The 12,552-nt window shown below is 37.0% G+C and overlaps 1 protein-coding gene across 3 annotated transcripts in view; it reads left to right on the forward strand.

Moving 5' to 3' along the window:
- The window catches only part of LOC120770873 (cytochrome b reductase 1), a 90,035-nt gene that overhangs the window by 17,258 nt on the left and 60,225 nt on the right, over positions 1 to 12,552 (forward strand). Inside the window, exon 1 of one of the 3 annotated variants that reach the window (XM_040098502.1) lies at positions 3,837 to 3,915. The exons of the other annotated variants lie outside the window; for them this stretch is intronic. The gene's annotated coding sequence lies outside the window, so the exon portion shown is untranslated. Of the gene's footprint in view, positions 1 to 3,836; positions 3,916 to 12,552 lie in introns of those variants that run through there. 3 annotated transcript variants of the gene reach the window in all.

A 12,552-nucleotide genomic window follows, 5' to 3' on the forward strand; every position in this document is an offset into this window, starting at 1 on the left:
AAACGAAGTCATACAGGTATGTTCTGAAAATGGCGTGATATTAATCCCCTACCGATTTTGTAATTCGCGCGAATTTATTTAAATTCGAAATTAACTACGAACCAGCTGATTGAGAATTGGCAAATAAAATGTAAGTCAACAAATTAAATAAAATGTGCGTATTTTCTGTTGCTGTATAGTTTTTTGCTAAGTCCAGATTTTTGCCCATAAAATTAAAAAAAAGAATGTTTTCCTGCGTGTGAATTTTATGTTTCCCCCTAAAATTAGAAAGCATTAGTTTTTGTTAAGAAATCCTAATAATCGGCTTATATACATACTTACATTTCATGTTTTTAGATCAAAGTTAATAATTTCTCGCACTTTTTGCTCACCGTTATTAAAATGTCAAAACATTTCTGAAAGTGCTTCCTAGAACATGCCAAATCTCTCCGATTTCATGTTTGAAAAATGTGTAATCGCAAATGCAAAGTGATATTCAGAGCACCGTTTCACGATTTCATAATCAATTTCTTACGAAAACGATTTTTGGAACATGCTTGATAATACTCTTCACAAACATTAAAGATTCCTCACAAGAACTTGACTTTGAACAATCGGTTTGTATGACGTACATGCCTAAATCGACGTGCTGATTATTTATATATATTTTTTTTAGGGTCTCCGACGATACCTTCTGGGAGTTAAAAACTAATAACGATCGAGTCAATAAGAATCGGATCAAGTATAAGAACGTGAATGAAAATAATTCAATTTAGGCCAAAATATTACATTATGACACGTCCAGCTCAAAAGACACACATTTTGGGGAAAAATGCTTTTTGTGGGGAAAACTAAAACTATATTGGTCCTCTTGATAAGATATAGTGTTCTATATGGTATATATAAATAATCGTGATGACGAGACGAATTGAAATCCGGTTGACTGTCTGTCTGCTCGTCTGCCCGTCCATCCGTGCAAGCTGTAACTTGAGTAAAAATTAAGATATTTTGATGAAACACGGTAGATATAATATGTTCTTTGGCACCATAAGAAGTTTGCGTTCTAGATGGGCGTAATCGCACTTCTGGCACACCCACAAAGCGTCTTTTATCGAAAACATAAATTAAAATAAAAAAAATTAAATATGTTACAACGGATCACATTAAGCAGAGGCACCTATGGATTTGAATTTTTAATAAGTGGGCGTGAACCCGCGCTTAAGTTAAATGTATATATCTTTTAAAACAATAAAGCTACATCACCCAAATTTACATAGAGAAACATTTTTTGCTAACCCTTCGTACGATAGTGTGAAAATAGACGAAAACGGATAATAACCCTGCCTATTCTCCTACAATTTTTTTAATTACTAAAAGTGTGATCAATCAGTAGCTAAATGCGTTAGTGGCATTAAATTTTACAATCGCGGTGTTATGAGAAGGCTTCATTGAAGCCGGTGAAAATTCATAACTCGGAACCTACTCAACTGATACCAATCAAATTGGTATTGTGACATTCTTCTCACATACCTAAGTGCAAATTCGAACTATAACCACAGTATATCTTTGTACTCAAAGTTGATAATCAGGTGAAAACTTGATCTGGCTTCTAATAAATAATATTAAAATTTTCGAAGAACCGGCTAACTTTACTCTATATATGTAGACTGGTGATGATTGGTGAGGTACCTTAGTAGAACACAGATAGTATATCCCATATCCATATTTGTTCTCCATTCACGATTTCGTCGAACCATTAAACACTTTCGCTACATTGCCAATAGCTGAAGGTGTTTATCCTCCTGGGATCATTGCAATATGCTCGAGTATAAAATGTTCGCTTACACCCGAACTTAGCTCATGCTCAGCTATTCTTTGAATACATATGTACATACATATGTGGAGAGCGGGGTAGTATTGACTCTATTTTACCCATTTTTATAACCACGATATATCATTAACAGAACAATATGCTCTATGGGTTTCTTTAAAATACCTTAATAATTGTTATATTCAATCTCCAATTAGTTGAAAAACAACAACCTAAAAGAGTTGCTTCAATCGATTTGTTCGCTTACGAATCCACTAATATTTTAGTCGTATTATATTGTTATTTTTTTTATAAATTGTTCTAAATATATGTCAAACCATAAAATAACTTCATTTATATTATATACATAAATAATAATAAACCAGACTTACCATATTCATAGACATATTTCTGCAAAAGTTGTGTCCATTTCACCGCGTCACAGCAATGATTCTTTCGCTAATGAATGTTCGCTGCTTTCGCTGCACGCTGTTCTTCTCGTAAACACTTTCGCTGTTATGCTTCACTTTAACTATTGCTTGCTTGCATTCCACACACAGAAAACAACAACAACACACACTGAACTCGCACATACGACTTGACATTGACACTCGCTCGCAAAATGCCGGCACTAGATAATTTCACTAATTTGATTTGCTACCAAAATGCTAATGACGATAATTTTCACCGATTTTCACTTTGCAAATTGCACACTATATATTTATTCGATAATATAACATAAAATAAACATATTGATATGCAGAAAATGGTATAGAAAACAAATTGAACTAATTGCATGCAAACGAATCGTCACTCATACAAACGCTCGTTTCCGCACGAACAGCGGAAGAGGACGCGAGCACTTGCATTTACTTTAACCACTATTTACTTCATTAAAAACACTTCACGCACTGCAAATTTCATATGTTGTTAAAAATAAAGGTAGAGGAGTAACTTTAATTAACACAACATTCGATTTAGCGCACAAATAAACGCGAAAATTTCAATTTGCACTTGAAACTGTAAGATTGCTGCAACACTCGTTGACAACTGCGGAAACTGGCGCGTCGTTAAACATATGGCAAGTGGCGGTAGGGTTGCATTTGCTAAAAAAAAACTTTAAAATTGTATTCAGATAAATAAAATAATCGATAGATGGCACAATAGACCTTAGGTCGCGGTGTAATTCTCATTTACAACTACAAATTTGTTAATATAAGAAAATAATTATTTTAACTTATTACATATGTATATATCATAAATATATGCATATGGTATATCTATTTTTATTGTGCCTTAAATAGAAATTAAATAATATAAAATTGTAAAATGAAACGTGGTATTAAAATATTAATTTATTTTATTAAATATTTTATATTAAATTATGAAAATATAAAGTAAATTGTTCTTTTCCAAGCTAGAAGTGCTTTTTATATATTTTTGGCAGACATTAAAAAAAATTAAAATTTCAGAAAAAAGGCACTGGCAAAAAGAGGCAATAAGTAAATAATTATTGACAGTTGACTGACTACATGACATATGATTTTTTTTTTGTAGAACTAGCACATTATTATAGCTTACATTTGTTAGTTCAACTATTTGAAATCTACAATCTTTGTTCTTTTTGTAATATTTATTCACTAATATTTTTTATGTAACGAAAATATTACTTTACATTTAAAAAATCGACAATTTAACTGTCTGTTTAACTTTCTTCATTATTGCTCTATGTACATTCGCACTAATTTTAATTGCTACGGAATTGCAACTCTACATCCGCTGTTTGATTGTGAGTTTCCGCGCTGCTGTCAACTAAATTGTCAGCTGTTAAAATAGTGCTAAGTGAAAACTTTGAAAATTTGTATAAAATTTTGTTTTGAATTGTATTATTTTATTTAGCAAGTTATTTAAAATATTAGATAAGTGCTTCATGCATTGCAAAGTATAAATCTCTTGGGTTTTGGTATTTCTCGTAAAAATATAGTAACAACTTACGGCTGCAAGAAATACTCATACATGATGGAGCAATTGAAGCGTAGTGGTGGTGGTGGAATAAGAACACGAACAAATGGCAGTTGTAGCACAAAAATATTACGCTGACGTAGGATTATTAAAGCAGAAGATTGGTATATTTATTTTCACTTTCTATTTTTATGTTGTTCTAATGTTATTTTCAATATTTCATTACTCATATTTGTAGAATAATTAGGTAATCAATGGGAAACATCTATAGGTTCTATGCAAATTTAAATTGCTGAGTCTATTTATATTCAACCTGCTGATATAATTTTCCAATTATTTAATAATGGGAGCAATTTTGCGAAACACAACCTGTAGATAAGTGAATAATTATATTATTTGCATTGGGTTCGATTTTATTGCTTTTAAAAGCAGTATTGGTAGATATAACAGGGAGTAAGCCTCAGGAAACGTGTTGTTATGATGAGTTGGAAATGACAATGAGTGGCAAAAACATGGTTTCCAGCAACTAGGGGCTTAGTTAGAGTTGTTTATGAAGTTCAATTTGTTATTATAAACGGTGATTCATTTGGAAGTTTCCTACTTTTTTAAAGAAAAATTGCAGAAGTATCAATTTTTATGGGGAATGTTTATTGTGATTCGAAAGAACATTCTTTAGCATTATTGTTTTAAAGATTATCTCTTTTAAATATTGGCCGCGGCTACGTCTCAGTTGGTCCATCTATTTAGTCTAATTTTCAATGAGCCCTGCGGGTGTTTCGTCTAAAAACTGGCCAACGGCACGCGTGATGGTTTGCTCCAAGGCCTGATTCGAAGCGGAATTCTCAGCATAGACTTTAGATTTTTTGATACCACATGATTTTGGTGGCCAATCACCGAAGTGTTCTCGATTCTTGGGGCGATAACGGTCGCCATTGACGGCTACGTTCTCACCGGCATCATTTTTGAAGAAATATGGACCGTGGATTCCACTGGCTCACAAACCACACCATCCTGTTGTTTTTTTGAATGAAATGGCAGCTCTTGAATCTCTTCAGGTTGTTCTTCGTTTCAAATATGGCAATTTTTCTATTTACATACCCATTGAACTAGAAACGGGCCTCATCGCTGAACAAAATTTGTCTCGACAACATCGGATCATATACTAACTTTCCAAGGGTCCATAGAGCGAAGCGATTCAGTTCTTGCACAAGCGGTGACTCTCCATGGTCTTCGTGTACACTCTCAGCTACGGCTGCTATATTTTCTTTACTGCGTGCTGGATGAGACCTACTCGGTCGAATATTATCCAATAATGAATGCTGAGTCTCAATATGGGTGATGGTGTTGCGAATACTACGCTCAGTAGGCCGATTATGTTGACCATAGACTAAGCGAAGCAGGTGAAACACATTCTTTACAGAACGTCAATTCACGTAATAAAGTTCAATGATTTGTAAACGTTGTTCTGATATAAGTCTCTCCATGATGAGGTGCCAAACAATATTGAACTAAACTAACATGACAGCTTGACACGACTCGCTCGTGATCTTTCAAAAAATACTACTGAGACAAGGACCTCTACCTGGATCACCCGCTACATGAAATATTTATGTATTAAGTCGTTCCTCCTTATTCTGAATATCAGTCGAATAGGTTGCAGTTTCCTGGTGATAATTCGTTTTCAGCACCACCTAGCGAGTATTTTATTTTAAAGCATTGGCAGTAAAACATGCACAAAGCTTACATTGATTAAATATAGACCTTACATATTTTGCACATCGAATATATTATCGATATATTATGTCACCTATCCGTCACATAAACATAAGTTACATTGCCAAAGCTTATGCAACTTATCTGCGCAGACGTAAAATACAGTGTTTATTCCAATCGAAGGTGTTATGGCATTACTAATGCCAAACGTGATGTGCCAAAAAGATCAACCACTTTTCATTCGAAGCTCAGATTATGCAGCGGTTATGCGAATGCAGTTGCACTTTTCTGCATTTGCTTTGCGCTATTCGACACTTGCAACGTGCCTTACTTTATTAGTCTACTTAAACCAGTAAGTTTATATGCGAAGATAGTGCGCTGAAGAATTGAGACATGCTTTAATTAGTTTTAATAGCTCAAGCAAATCTCTGAATGTCTGGGTTTTAGTGATAAATACATATTGTGTCATAAATTTTACACTGATTTGCAGCATTTTCTTACACCTAGTAGTTATTTTTGGTCTATATGCAGGCAGTGTTATACAAAATTGAATAAATCAGGAAAAATATTCAAAAAATGATACTTTCCTCCGGTTACCAAAAAATATGATTTCTTTCTATCGTCGAATACTAATGATATTATTAAACCTTGGAAAGGCCAAATATTAGCTCGGCATTGTGTATTTGTCCGCGATAGTCTTGGAATTCAACTTTTCGAAATCTACAACCAACGGTTTTCCAGGCGCACCTGAGAGATCAGTGTCTTTTGGCCAACAACCCTTATAGGGTTATTATAAGGAGACCTAGACGGCCTAATAATGCCATTTTTTAGCAAGTCCTTGATTTCTTGATTGGCAAAATCAGATGCCTTGTCATCATTTGTAGAAAGTCCGTGCGAACATTAATATTCAAGTTCCACGAATATCGTCAATTTTGGAGAAATTTTGCGGAACTTCAAAGTTTCAGATTCACCATTAAAGTGAATCAATTCTGACATAAGATCAATAGTTGTCCCTGCCTGCGTTAGTAGGTTGAGTTCAACTTACAGGGTTTGTCCAGAAAGTAATAGGAATGATTTTCTTCCGCCGCGACTGTACTTTGGAGCGTGCGCGCACCGACTGGATTCGTTAGAGGGCGTTCCTAGCTAACGAACGAGCGGTTGGTCAACTGTCTCCGAGAACCTGAAGAGTCAGGATAAATATTTTCGCGCGACGTGTTTCTGTGAGTTGTGCAAGCTGAAAATGCAACGTTCGTTAGGGTTTATTCGGAGAGTAATAGGACTGAGTCGATTGATTGTTGATATTGAACTTTCCAAATAGACTCCTTCTACGTCGATGCCGCGCTGCCAGCGCAATTTCCAAGCATTGAAGGCATCACGGAAGGCATTTTCCGGAATAGCCTTGAGAGCCGAGGTGCATGCTGCTTGGATCCCTTCTGTCGTCTCAAAATGCTTGCATTTCATCGGCCTTTTCAGGCAAGGTATTAAAAAAAGACCAGGCGGGCCACATCTGGGCTATAGGGCGGCTGCGAAAGCTTCGTTTGAGTCTCTTGAGGCCTTCCACATAAAACTTGGCGTTGACGGTTTTTTAGATTTGGCACTTTGGATTTGCTCATTCTTCCGGTCTTCGGCAGCGCCCTCTTACCGGCCCACCAAAAAGGCCTGGTGCCACTTTTTGCTAAAGCAACATCTGTGTGAGCCTGCTTAATCATATCAAACGTCTTTATCGCAGATTTATACGAGCCGGAGCCTGGTTCAGAATAAGACGATAGATGTGGTTCCGCCCACATTTAGGTAAAACCCCATATTTCAGGACCTAATAGACCGATTTCAACCGAAAGGATCTTAGTCTAAAATTTTCACATCAGAGTTTGAAATTAAGTGAAATTGGAGTACAGCCACACCTATGTTCATACAACACGATTTTGAATTTCAGCTGATTCCTTCACTTTCACATTGTTTCCGTTTAAAAATTTGCTCGAGTAGCTCATTTGAGATGTGCCGCCTTATGACCAAAAATTGTCCAAGTCGGATAGAAGTATTCAAATTCCGAATAGCGTATATGTGAGCTCCAGTGCCTATTGCGAACTTCTTACCGAACATATCGCTCAACCTGTCAGATATTATATTGAAATTCGGAAAACAAATCTCGGCATTAATGCTTTAAAGTTGCGAAAGAATAAAATGTTGGGTTACAGCCTAACTTAGCTCTGCCTTACTTGTTACATGTTATTTTTGTTTTAAACAACTAGACTACTTAACTAGGAAATATCTGGGAACATACGAGTTACGTATAGCAGACTTTAAGGGAACGACGTCTTGATATCTTCGGAATGATCGATGAGATCTTTGGGTATGATGCTTGAAATTGTGGGATTTCATTCGAACTATCAGCAAGCTCTAATTTATTGGGTCGATAAATCAGTTTTTAATTAATTTCTCGAAACCGGAAGCATCGATATACCATTCCTAAGGAACCAAATTCCAAACATTTCCTCAGAAATATACGATTCTTTATTGGGAAAGAATATTTTTTCTAAAATTGCTTTGCTGAATTACTTTAATGTTGCTTTCGTTGTAACAAACACAATCCCATCGGCTGCCGCCATAACCCATTACGGATAGGATTGGTATACTATAGTATATGTGTAAGATGGTGTTTTCGGAAGTATCATTTAAAGCGTCTGTCACTGGCGCTTGCTGTCAGCTGTAATTACCAACAAACGAACTTGGAAAAAATATGGCAAAGGCACAAAAACACTGTCAGCTGCCAATTCTCCGCCACCTACGCCCGTCGGCGGCACGAACGCATAAAAGCATTGCGGAAAATAGAATTTCCAATTGAAATGAGATTTGCATACAGACGAACAAACTTATATGCATTTCGAAGTAGTTTTTCTACGACATGACGTCGCCAGTGCATTGCTCTCGGCATCGCATTGTTTTGACAGATGGATGCCGATCATTGACTCATGCGGCGGGAGCTCAGTGAGTGGTAAACAGTGAAGCTTTATAAGACATATTTACCTAAGATTACCTTTACTGAACTTAGTTTTGTAGTAATGCTATATAAAGTGATAGTTATTTTAAATATTTGCTCACGTAACTGTTATTCATCTTCTCCCTGTTGAACTTCTTATGAAAATAATTTATGTGTTTACAAAATTCCTTGTATGCAACCTGCGTTTATTGTCCATAACAATTTTGCTTGCTTTTATTATTGCCGCATTTCGCATGTTTGTATCGCACTAACTCACTCCAGCTGCACACAGATGGAGCATCAAAGCCACTTCAATAAACATTAGATTGCACACACACATACATGCACTTGTAACTCCATGACACAACGGTATCTAAGCGAACACGCACAATTTTATTACCTAAATGATTTTGACTCGATTTCGTACACACCCTGCAGGAAAAAAACTGCTTAGACAAGAAAGTTATTGCTCTTTAGGAAACATTGAAACAGATCTAAGCTTTCAAAAGATCTGGACAAAGTTTTAGTTTAGGGTCCTTCCAACATTGTTATAAGAAGTATGTACTGATAAATATTTCTCTCTCTTTCTCGCTCTCAGGTCTTTTGTTCCAAAATACATGAAAAGATATGTTCTAAACAGAGTACAAGAATCAGGAATACTTTTAGATCAAATTGGAAGGAATTTTTATTAAAGAACTTGTCAGTCTCCCGACGAACAAAAACCAAACTCTATAAGTCACTTATAATTCCCGTCTTGCTAGATGGTGAAGAGGCTTGGACGATGACAACAACTGATGATTCGACGTTGCGAGTTTTCGAGAGAAAAATTCTGCGAAAGATTTATGGTCCTTTGCGCGTTGGCCACGGCGAATATCGCATTCGATGGAACGATGAGCTGTATGAGATATATGACGACATTGACATAGTAGTTCAGCGAATTAAAAGACAGCGGCTACGCTGGCTAGGTCATGTTGTCCGAATGGACGAAAACACTCCAGCTCTAAAGGTATTCGACGCAGTAACCACCAGTGGTAGCAGAGGAAGAGGAAGACCTCCTCTCCTTTGGATCAGGTGGAGAGGACCTGTCTGCACTTGGTATCTCAAATTGGTGCACATGGCAAAAAGAAGAAACGACTGGCGCGCTGTTGTTAACTCAGCTATTACCGCGTAAGCGGTGTTTACTCCAATAAAGAGGAAGAAGAAGTCAGACTTTGGCAAGCTTGGTTTATGAAGGGCTCTGGGCAGAGACACAATGAAAATCTACACTACCTGTATTTCATTTCTTACAATCTATATCATTGCATCGCCTTGACTTGGAGGGTATCTTTTCTGCTTACATATCTGCGAAAGTTTTGTGGGTGGGGCGAAGTCGTTGGAGAAGCGGATGAATCTAAGTTAAGAAGAAGGGTAGAAGGTGGAGTCTTCTGTTGGAAGTTCTCCAGCGACTTTAGTTTGAGACTACCAGACCACTGTAGCGTCTTTTAAATCGTGGTGGCTGTAGGTAATACTATAAAGCATCATCCATATATGACTTGTATGGGTGCCCGGTAACGGCGTAATTTCATTCGTTTGGAAGCGAGTCGGTTTTCTGAAGTCATCTTGCGTTTTGGCACTAGACCTATGGAGCTCCAGCAGGCTCGGCAGGCGTTGGTCAACAACTAGAACATATGCGACTGCGGGATCATTTTGGTTTAAACAAAGTCAATCTCGCTGCATTTATACTCATAAGAGTTCTGTCTTTACAATGTCCAAGAGGTTCACATGCGGTATGGCTAAATATTTTTTCGAACGCTCTTTGCCAATGCTTTATAAAGGCAGGCGATGTGGAATCACCTTGTCACTTTCTCCTCCATTGCCCCGGACAGAGATTGAAACATATCGGCAGTCACACCATCGGCGTACAAAGTGAAAATGTTGGGATTGGTATTAACCGTCTCAAGAAATTTGTAGTAAGCTCAAAGCGCTTCGTGTATTTATGAGGAGCTGGAGATCGAGTTTAGGGGTAGCACAAAGGTTGAACATATTTTCAATTGAGATCCACCGATTAGATTTAATCCTATAACCTAATCTAACCTAACTATGTAAAACTAGAAATTTTTAGAAGGGTACTCAAAAGATTCCTTTAACTGTCGTATGGTGGGAAAGTCAGGGCGCAAAAGTGACAGACCAAAAGCGACCGCTCTTAAGCCATCAAAATCCCATTCTGTCAACTAGATCATCTTCTCAGATGAGGTAATTTTCTAACTTAATGGCTTCGTCAACAAACAAAATTGTCCCTATTGGCGCAAGTCAAATCCTCGTCCAAAAATTTACCATTTGGTGCGGTTTATGGTGGCAACATCAGCGGACCTTATTTTTTTTTTAATGTGGCAAGGAAAGCCGTACCATCAATAGCGAGAAAAATATCACGATGTTGACCGACTTTTTCTGAAAAATTGGATTGCCGTTATGACGACTCGTTAATTTTGAGAAATAGCCCAGTGAAATAGCCGAGAAAATCATGGGATTAGTGCCACTAGATTATATTCTCGAGGGATATGTTAAATCGCTCGAGGAACTCGAAGACAATATTCAGCGCACTATAGCCGAAATGCTGTACCGAGTCATCGGAAATTTGCGTAAATGGGTGGATATATGTAAACGGAGCAATGGTGGCCATTAAGCCAACATTTTGTTTCAGTCATAAATGGCATAAAATTATTTTTATAGCAAAATGAACAAAACCTATTTTGGTAACGTAGTTCTTATTGCTAGTTCTTTTACTTTCGCAAATTTTCAAAGAAATGCCAAATCTTTAAAAAATATTAGTTTTGACCAAGCCCTTAATTATAAATAGATCTGGCAGAAGTTTCTGGAAGCTTTTGAAAAGTTCCTCATCATCTCAGTTGCAACTCTACAGATTTTCCTACCCAGTCTCCGGTCCTCTATTCGCTACATGTCGTTACGAGATTCCACTATCGCACCGTGACACCCTGCTGATTCCACGCACTTTATTCTTTATTGGCTTTCCAATTCCAAACAGGGAAACAACAAAAAAATGGGGAAAAAGGGAAAACTTGCTATGGGGAAAGCAATAAAATTGCATTCATAAATCGCCCAATCTGTGCAAGTGTGTTTGCTGGTGCTTTTGCCATTGTGTACTTTGGTGCTGAATTTATGGAATAGCGGCGCTTGCAAATACACTTCGTATTACACTCGACGGTTGCTTCGAGTGCGTGAGAGTACCCTTACTTATAGTCGTGACCGAACTGAAGTTGCTTGCGCTTACAATGGAGGCGTCTGGATTCGCAGCTAATCAGTGATATTGAAGGAGTAGAGTGCATGAGGTGGGTTTGGGGGGTGTGTAATGAAATATAGAGGTGAATGTAGATTGCAGCAATTACTCGGAAGTATTAGGAAAATATAGTAGTTTATTGTTTGGAAGAGTGTGTGAAAATAGTAAGTGTTGCCACGCTATACTTCAGAAGTATTTGTTACATTCAAACCGATAGAAGTTGCAAAGTCTGAGTGGTTACATTACTTTTTGAAGTGTGTTGAGGGGTGGACTACTTCCGCTGACCCAAGGACCGAGGTAAAGTTCTGAAATCAAAGGTAAAGTTTTGGAATGGACACCAACATTTGTAGTGTAGATGAACTTAAGGTTGAATGATCACAACTTATATGTGTAGATCCGATTTGGAACTCACGACGACTACAGAGAATATTCGAAAAATGTATATATGTATAGTATATAAAAAGTTTACTTCTCAGACTGCTAGGTTATGGAGACTGTTAGGTATGAAAGGGTTTACAAGAAGTAGAAGACATTGATTTCGACAGAAAGGAACCAGTTCTTGCGAATTCGTATAACGATTTCTTTTATTCCGCTAATTATTTCTCTTGAACTGGAGTCTGAATATTTTTGGTACGAAACTGTTCTATGATTCTTCGACAACTAGGCAAATAGTCCTTTAAGTTGTTTAGTTATAGTATACAACCCCGTGTAGCCTAATTATGACCTCGAAATAACCTCAGCATAAAATTTATTCAAACACTTTAAGAGTGATCTAACCCTTACATCTCCTCTTAATACTTCAAATCACCCTCATTTACTTCCAAAACCATTCTTATC

This window comes from Bactrocera tryoni, chromosome 3 (assembly GCF_016617805.1).
Source record: "Bactrocera tryoni isolate S06 chromosome 3, CSIRO_BtryS06_freeze2, whole genome shotgun sequence".
Taxonomy (NCBI): Eukaryota; Metazoa; Arthropoda; class Insecta; order Diptera; family Tephritidae; genus Bactrocera; species Bactrocera tryoni.